The sequence below is a fragment of the Phyllobates terribilis genome, unplaced genomic scaffold (assembly GCF_046119375.1).
Source record: "Phyllobates terribilis strain yellow unplaced genomic scaffold, ASM4611937v1 Scaffold_6130__1_contigs__length_46690, whole genome shotgun sequence".
NCBI lineage: Eukaryota > Metazoa > Chordata > Amphibia > Anura > Dendrobatidae > Phyllobates > Phyllobates terribilis.
The window spans coordinates 4,205-13,008 of record NW_027368874.1 but is presented as its reverse complement, the minus strand read 5'-3'; the positions used below and the strand labels follow the sequence as shown (position 1 = coordinate 13,008).

Below are 8,804 nucleotides of genomic sequence, written 5' to 3'. Positions count from 1 at the left end.
TCAACCTTCTTCGGCGGAAACAGCAGAAAGTACATCGCCGGAAGCGTGGGAGTTGGAGACGAATCGATCAGCCATAACCGTGAGAGTGAGGTTGAGAGGGAGCGTCTCCCTGGCGGAGATCTCATCGGAGGGGATAGGAGCCTCACCGACATCCTGGCCTTTGTAATCGAGAATCGCCGTGCTGTTGGAGACATTCAGGCTGAGTCTGTTCAGGGAGATGTCGAGATCGGAGACGGAGACGGAGTTGACGGTGGTAACAAGGCGCTTTGGCTTCAGAACCGTGAGGCCGAGAATCAGGGCGCTTTCCCTTCAATGGAGCCCTAATTTTTACAGTTTCTCCTTGGACCTTCCTTACAGAGTAGCAATGACTTCCTTCTTTCAGGTCTTGTTCAGTACTGAGTAGCAATGAACTATTGAGAGCGGGAAAGTGGCCGGAACACACACAACAGAGAAGAAGAAGAAAGATTAACTCAGGGTTTAGAGCATATACTAGTTGATCACGCTACACTTTTGCTTCTGGGTCAAATTCGCTAAGGTAAATTGCTACTTGAAATAACTCGAAACCCTTTATAAATAGGCTTTTTTAATGGTCCTATCTGATTCATATCTAACAACTTGTTTAATTACGCTGACAGTGTATTCGGAGAAATGGCGGAATCTGCGGTCAAAACAATAGCGAGCCAGCTCGGAAAGGTTCTGGTGGAAGAAGGCAAGTACATGTGGGACACAGAAGGGAAAGTTGCAGAGCTACGTAACGAGCTACTTTGGATGCAACGCTTTCTGCGTAACGAACTGGGAAGAAGAATAAAAGGGCAAAATGGTTTTTGAAATTCGAGGAAAGGGGGAAAATGGACTTTTCACCGCTATTTAATGTCTAATCTAACGAACATGGGTAATGATTTGTAATAAAAACGTAACGTTTGGGTGATTTCTTGAAAAGTCAACTATAAGGAATGATTTACTGCAAAAACCACTATATAACGGGTGATATACTGCAAAAACCTCGTAAGATTTTTGCATACACATCCTACTTTGTTTACTGTTGAATTCCAAAGCCTAGAATTTGCAGCAATTAATCTTTGAATCATTGGCAAGATCAAACACATATGTCTATACAACATGGATAGTGTATGTTACAACAATACCATCAACTTCAAACCATTATGCTAGGATAATGCAATCTAAAACATTTCATTATCACCTCACATGACACTTCCATAAGAAACATTGACAACATATAACTGTGAAGTCTTACATTTCTATGTACTAACTCGCACAACTTCTATTCGAGCAACTAAAAGAACTCGCGGTCATGTATGATCAAAGGTGCAATGAGAGTCCAAACATAGAGCCCAGCAGTGACCCACTCCGTGCAGATCCGAACCCAAACGGAAGTCCAGCCCACATCGATCATGTCAGAGCTCTCAGAAGAGCTTGTCCACCCTGATAAAAGCATAGCAGAATACATACTTGCCAGAGCAAATATGAGATGAAAGAACGTATATGAGTAGCTCACTGGCTTCGCTTCCTTGTCCTTCTTTGAGTTCCCACTCTCTTCATCTTTTGAGTCCAGAAGAGGCTTTGAATCTGTCATCATCATTGTGCAATGTCAATGGAGGATGCTGAATCAGATATAGTATTAATGATGAGTACTTTTACCTGCCCTTGGTGATGATGGTGGAGATAAGAAGGTGGTGGAAGATCCAGCACGGAGAGCAGAGTATAATATGGAGAGGACGGTTGTAAGCATTCCGAGGATGAGGTTGCTAACTGATGCAGCTGAGGATGAACTAAGGTGATTGCAAGCGTAATCAGTAGGCTCGCTGGAAAGAGCAGTGTAACATACGTAAGCGCAGTAGATCGATACTACTGACGCTGGTAATAGGCTGCCGTTTACCTGTTCAATATATTTGTTACTTTTGCCAGAAAACAAAACTCATCTAGATTTTTATATTCGAGTGGTTCTAGGGGACAGTAAGGGAGTGTGAATGAGAATGGGAATTGGTAAGTGAAGTTCATAGGATTTAGAACAATTCCCTAACACTAATGGTAACTCCCACTTCATGCTATTTCAGTGGCAGATCCAGGAATTGATTCCTATCATATAATTAGATAGACAGTAAATCAATACAAATTGTTCATAATTGAAGGCAGATAGAACACAGATATGAACAAACTTATCAATTTAATTCATCTAGGGATTAAGATCAAGTAAAAACATATCTTACAAAATGAAATGCGAACAAACTTAATATGTGAATGTAGAGCGATCACTGTGGTTGAAATCGATGCATTAGGTTTGAAAACCGCTGCAATAATCCTAGTATAACAGTTTGGGTTCACAAATAAGTACTCTAGGTTCACATATAAGACAATAAAGTTCACAGTTAAAGTCTGTTCGCATTTCAAACCGTATGGTATGTTTTATACAGAGACATACAATCATAAAATCTAATCAGATTCGTTTTCATATTTTTAAATATAGCAAGATCCAAAATTTAAACGAGGAAGTTTTGCATATTATCAAGCCTAGGGAAGAATGAGTTGAAGCTTAAAGGAATAAGGGTACCAAGTGAGTAAATACATATGGTAAGGAATTAAATGAAGAAATATCTTGCTTACCGCTGGATGTAGTGCAATAACAGCGAAAGAAAAAGCAAGGACCATGGTCATGACGAGGAAGAAGATATTCAGACCACAATCTTCACCGGATGGATTAAACCAGATAAATAGAAGTCCAGAAACAACAAAAGCTCCAATGTAGCATACTGCAGATACAACCAACAAAGCGACATACCTGAAACACCCATCATGTCTTGTCAGCACAAAGAAGAGGAGAACGAAACTAACTACAATGATTCAATGCAAGAAATCTAGTACCATTTTTGTTCATCTTTTGCAACCCAAGCATCATTCCATGTGTGTAAGAAATCCAATAATATAACCACTTGAACAAGCAAAAATAGTCCTGCTCCAAACTTTGATAGGATGCCTAAGAACAACATGGGTTTTTTAGATGAGATGAACTAAATAGGCAATCAATATCTTACTAATCCAGGTTAGTTAAAGCAGAAAAGAGTTTGACCAAGCTCACCATAAATTTTGATGACAATGTTTGGCATGAAAAACATAAGAACGATGAGCAAAGCCATATTATTAACTTTGCAGTCCATCCACCATGTTGCCATCCATCTCGTCTATCATTTTGGTCCTTCACACCAATCATTATCACGGCAAGTATTGCAAAAAACAGGAAATTTCCCAAGCTAACTCGAAGAACTGCTTCCATCTGATACCATTCTTTCGTGTGAGAAGATGTGTTTATCCCTGCATGGTTTTAAGACAGCCAAGATAGCATTCTAATTTAGTAATTTTTACATGTTTGCACAAACAAGGCATAGAATCTAACAGAGTAACACAAAAGCTCGGATGTCTTCAATGCAAATTTCTAACAGAGTAACACATAAGCGTTCCTTTCACCCCTTAAAACCTACTACGATCTCTATTCACAACTCATCTTGCCAATAGAGCTGACCTTCCTACTGGAGTATCGAATAGACAAATTTTCAAAAAGTGACCAAAAGGAAAAAGGGGCAAACTCAAGGCAGGATTAGGGAAAAATGAAACCTAATTTAGAAACTCAAAATTGCCTGGCCAACAAGCGAGGTGATCACAAATTGGAAACATCGGAAGACAATGTAAATCGCGAAGAGTGGAATCATAAATACAAATTGCAATAGAAGAATAATGAGACAAGATAAGAGTGAGGACTTACAGGAGAGATGCTCAAGCAAAGGAGCGGCGACTTCACGAAGAATCCAGGCGGTGATAAGAGAGAATCCGAAGAGACCGCAGTAACCTAGACGAGCTGATCGGTTGGAGATCCCCGACGCCACCGATGAGCAACATCCGCATGCAAGCGCTGCACAGCAAGACATCTCTCTCAACACTCAATCTCTCTCTCTCTCTCCTTTTTCCTGAAATTCGTTTGTCGATCTTCTTCTTCTCCTTCTGGATTGTGCTTATTTCATCTTTGTTTGTGTCCGTAATTATCTACTGAAGGTCCTTCTGGGATTTCGTTTTCATTTGTCAGCCACCACACCGTCAAAGTTGGACTAGTAGATGAACTATACAACATCGGTAAATTCTGTTGGTATCACAATCTTTGTTGGAAATTGCCCTAACCCTCACATTTTGTTAAATCGTGGAATATTCCGAGATTTTATGTATTCCGTCCGGTAACCTTCACTTTTTTATATAATCAGTCAAAATATCCGTTTAACCCCTTACCCCCATTTTCCAGTTAAACAAAAACAAAATAAAAGATGAAAAAAAGACGAACGACGGATAAAGAGTAGAGGGGACAGACACAACACCAGCGAACGACGAAGAGAGAGAGGGGCAGACACAAGCCGGCGACTTCATCTCCTTGCTCGACGGTCTCGCTCGACGATGTTGCTGCATTAGCTACAGTCGCATGGCTAGGTTCTTCACGGGGTTTGCTTGCTCGGCTCGATAGTTACCGATGATAATGTAGTTGCTAAAATGGTGAAAATAAGCTAGCACAAATTTGTTCTATCTAGATTCTGATCTTGATGTTGATATCTTGCAAGCTGAAGCTTTATGTGAATAGTTGTGTGGGTCTAAATTTTTCCTCAAGTCAACAATGACTAACGTGGCACTGTAGATAGCAGCCAAATTCCGTGGTGAAGCTTTCAGAAGCTTAAACAAGTCCAACTTGGAGTTCTATGGGTACGAATTCATCTCTACTAAATTCAATCTCTACCGGTTAACTCATTTAGTGTTTATGCAATCAATTTGGATTTGGATTCTCAAACCGGAGTTTCTTAAACTGAATTGGTGGTGATTATTACATTAATTCATTTAGATCGTCAAATTTGGTGGTGATTATTGTAGTTGTTGAATTGTAATGACCATGAAATCCTCTACCGAATTGCAATTTGGATTTATCTGTTGTTTATGGCTTGGTTTAAGTGTAATGAGTCTAGTGACCACCTATATTATAGCTTCTCAATTTCTACATAGCTAAGAAACCACCTATATTATACCTGCTGAATTTCCACTTGATTATACATGGATTTGGATTCTCAAATTGGAGTTTCTTATTTCCAAGACTAGTAAATTCATATTTTGGTGCTTATTTTTGTAGGATGGGAGGAAAAATAATCTTGACATTTCAATATATTCATCTTGATTATGTGGAAATTGAAGTGAATGACCCTGATAGGTGTTCTATACTCAATGTGTATGTTGATCTGCTTGAGGGGGCTACAAAGAAGGGAATGTTACTTCTTCAAGAACCGACATTATGGTATTCGCATGATTGTCAAAGTATCAAGATAGATAGTGAAAATGATTTGAGTAACTATTGTATGTTGTCACTTTACATAAGCATTTGGACACAACTCCAAGACATGCAAGGGTGGATTAATTGCAAAAGAACTTAAGAAACAAGAAGGAATACGAGTTGTAAAGAGACAAAGGAAGAAAAGGAATCCAGAGACCACAATTGAACAACAAGAAGAAGACATCGTAAACGAAGTAATGAGTTCAGCGCCATGTGTTCGAGGAAGCCAATAGACCATATATCCTTTGGCCTAACTATGAAGTCTTTAATAATTTTCAATGTTTAGCTTTTTTGGAACTCGCTAATTCTAGTAGTTGTATGTTCAACATTTCGATGTGTAGCGTTTTAGAACTCGCTAATTCTAATAGTTGTATGTTCAACGTTTTCAATGTGTAGTCTTTTTGGAACTCGCTAATTCCAGTAGTTGATGTTTAGCTTTTTCAATGTTTATCATACATTATACAATATAACAGGTAGTGATCTTTCCCATATAACATGTTTATTGGTTACAAGGTTTTTCTCATTATACAATACCAAACTTTTAGGATCAAGATCAGTAACTTATAAAATGTGCACTCTTCATCTAGCTAAGCACCTCTTCTAAGCCATCCTTCAAGCTTGTTGGATTATAGCCAAAATTCAAGAATAAATTGACTGTCATGATCAAAATTCAAAACAAGAAAAGCAATAGAGTACATACCAGTGGACTAATGAAAAGGAAGCTTTCCAGTGATTCTTGAGATGAGAATTCCAACCATAAATATCAACTGAAAATAAGGGAATGTTGAATCTGGTTCTGCTTGTGTTAGTAAGGATAGCAACTACATCAAATACATGGTTGAATGATGCATTTTCTCCAGTTAGTAGATATCTTATCACTTCTATTGCTTATATAACCAGGCAATATCCAACTAAAGCGCTTTGCTATCTGTAATTAAGAAAATGTTGAATTGAATGAATAATTGGATATTCCCTATTACTAGTTTTTTCCGCTATATAAAATGATGAAGGACCACCATTGGCACCTCTTATACCACCACCACTACTCCTATGTGTCAAGGGCCATGAAGAAGTTACTTAGAAGGCCTCATCTTGTAGATGCTGCTTTGGGATTGTACTTGGTATTTTATGAACTTCATTGCATTATTTAAGTGTGTTTTCTAAAACTTAGTTGCTTGAAAATAAGCCATGTGTTTTATGCTGATTTTAGACATGTTTTATGTTATTTTAAGTGTGTTTAGGACCTTAGTATTTGCATTTTATGGACATGGATGAGCCGGCCCTTTTTGGAGTATTTAAAGCTTTTCCTTGGATGTAATTTGATAGATTTGTTTGAATGAAAAAAGAGGTTTCTCTCCCAAAACAGGTCTCACCCCTTTCTCCTCCAATTTGACGTTCTTTTGAGAGTGATTCGGCATCATTGGTGTGTGATTGCTCAGTTGTGATTGAGTGTGTCAATTCTATCTAGATTTGGTGCTTTTCCTAGCCGATGCTCATCGTTTTGGTGTAGGAATTCCGTAGCTTTCATCAAGACAACATGGTAGGATCGTTGCTTCATTGTATGAGGTTCTTGTGAATCTAGTTCAAGGATTTCTTACTTGTTAGTTTTGGTTTTCCATTCTCCTTATCTCTTCTCTTTTATTTGGGTATAAAAGGCCCTAATCTATCTTTGAGTTCATTTTTTGGTAGATCACTTTAATCTCCCTTTTGTTTGTGTTTTTTTGGCAGCAATAGGTGTCTAGATCGAGCTCTTCACGGCCATCCCCGTACCAAATTGGTATCGTAGCCAATTAACACCTTTTTACCCTCAAGAACAACCAAATTCGGCCACTTCATCAAGGGAGTTTCTTCACTACATTGCAAATCTTTCTTGGTCCTTTTTGAGTCTTTTCTCTTCATTTTTATGTGTGATATTTGGTGAGATTGTGCAGATCTAAGAGGAGGCTTGAAAGTTGGCTTGAATTGAGTGATTTATAGGTCGTTTGAGCCTAAGGAAGATCAAGTTGAGAAGTCTACAAACACCGGCCACCACCACCACCAAATTCCGGCCACAAACCCTAACATCACCGACCATAACCTCCCAACCGTCGGCCAAAACCTCACCCTCAAGTAACCGGCCAAGTCCATACCCCTCCTAATTTCTCCATTGGCTGAAAGTGTTGCAGTTGCAAGACCCAGGTGGTTGAGATCACAAATCAAAGAAGTTGTAACCACCTCCTATGTTTTAGGCATTTGCATTTCAAATCACACGTGTAGTTCTTTTCTTGATTTTTAATAGTAGAAGATTTCTTATTTTCTTTGTGTTTCTTGTGAGGTAGATTTAATTTAATTGAGACAAAAAAAAGTAACGTCCAAGTCAGTCTCTTATGTTGTATGTCATGTCTACCTAGGATTAATTCTACCTTAGTTTTGAATGAATTAGGAGATCTAGATCTAATTCAAGGATCATCGCTCTCCCTAAACCTGAGCGTCGGTCACTCACGCTCGAGTGCGCTCCCTCTCGGCCTAGTGTGTGCGTGCAGTTTCACCAAATCATCGCGAAGGTTCATACCTTCGTCTCCCATTACGCGCCTGGCCAAACCCTAAGGTGTTGCTCGCTCTCACTTGCCTAAAATCCTAAGTGCCGCACATCCTTACCCGGGCAATCCTAAGACACCGCTCACTTCATCAGGCCAATCCTAGGCAACGCTTGCGCAACCCCGGGCAAACCCTAGTGTCGCGCCTCACCTCCTCGCAGCGCGCCTGTGCCAAAGCTCCATTGTCGCGCGTCATAAGAATCCCTAACCCTAATCATGCATCGCTCCCCATCTACAAACCCTAATTATCCTTGTGTGCGCGGGTTCACAATAACGTCGCCCAGGTTCATCGGTGTCTCAAGCCTAGCCTCGCCCTACAAGCGCACGCCTCACCAGCCCTAGTTACGTGGGTTCGCAAGCCTACCAAGCGTCGCACACCCAAACCCTAGTTGTGCCATGCCTCACCACCGATCCCTGCAGCCGCGCACGCAAACCCTAGAATTCAACACTCCCTCACCACAAGTTTTCGTGACTGTGCACATCAGCCTGCCCTAGCGCGCAACAGCCTTGCACATTGCCTTCGCAGCCTTGCACATTGCCCTAGCGCACCTCGCAAGCAAACCCTAGCTCGCGTGCATCCATATCCCTAGCGACACTTATGCCTAACCCTAGGTGCAGCGATCCTCACACTTGGTTCACACAAGTGCTACACTCACACTCCGAACCAAATCTGCCTTAACCTAGCCCTAAACCCTAGCCACGACCAAACACACCTCCGAGCACCAACCTAGTTTTTCTTGAGGAAAACGGCCACATTGGATCAATTCGCAGCTTTGCCTACGGTACTTCTCTTTCTTGAGTTCTAGACTTCCAAAGTTGATTGTGAATTGCATTAAATAATTGCAATATATTCCTAGAGT

The 8,804-nt window shown here is 40.3% G+C and overlaps 1 pseudogene; it reads right to left on the bottom strand.

Annotated features, from left to right (window-relative positions):
• Positions 1-1,294: 1,294 nt before the first annotated feature.
• On the bottom strand, positions 1,295-3,938 carry LOC141250810 (serine incorporator 3-like; annotated as a pseudogene).
• Positions 3,939-8,804: the final 4,866 nt, after the last annotated feature.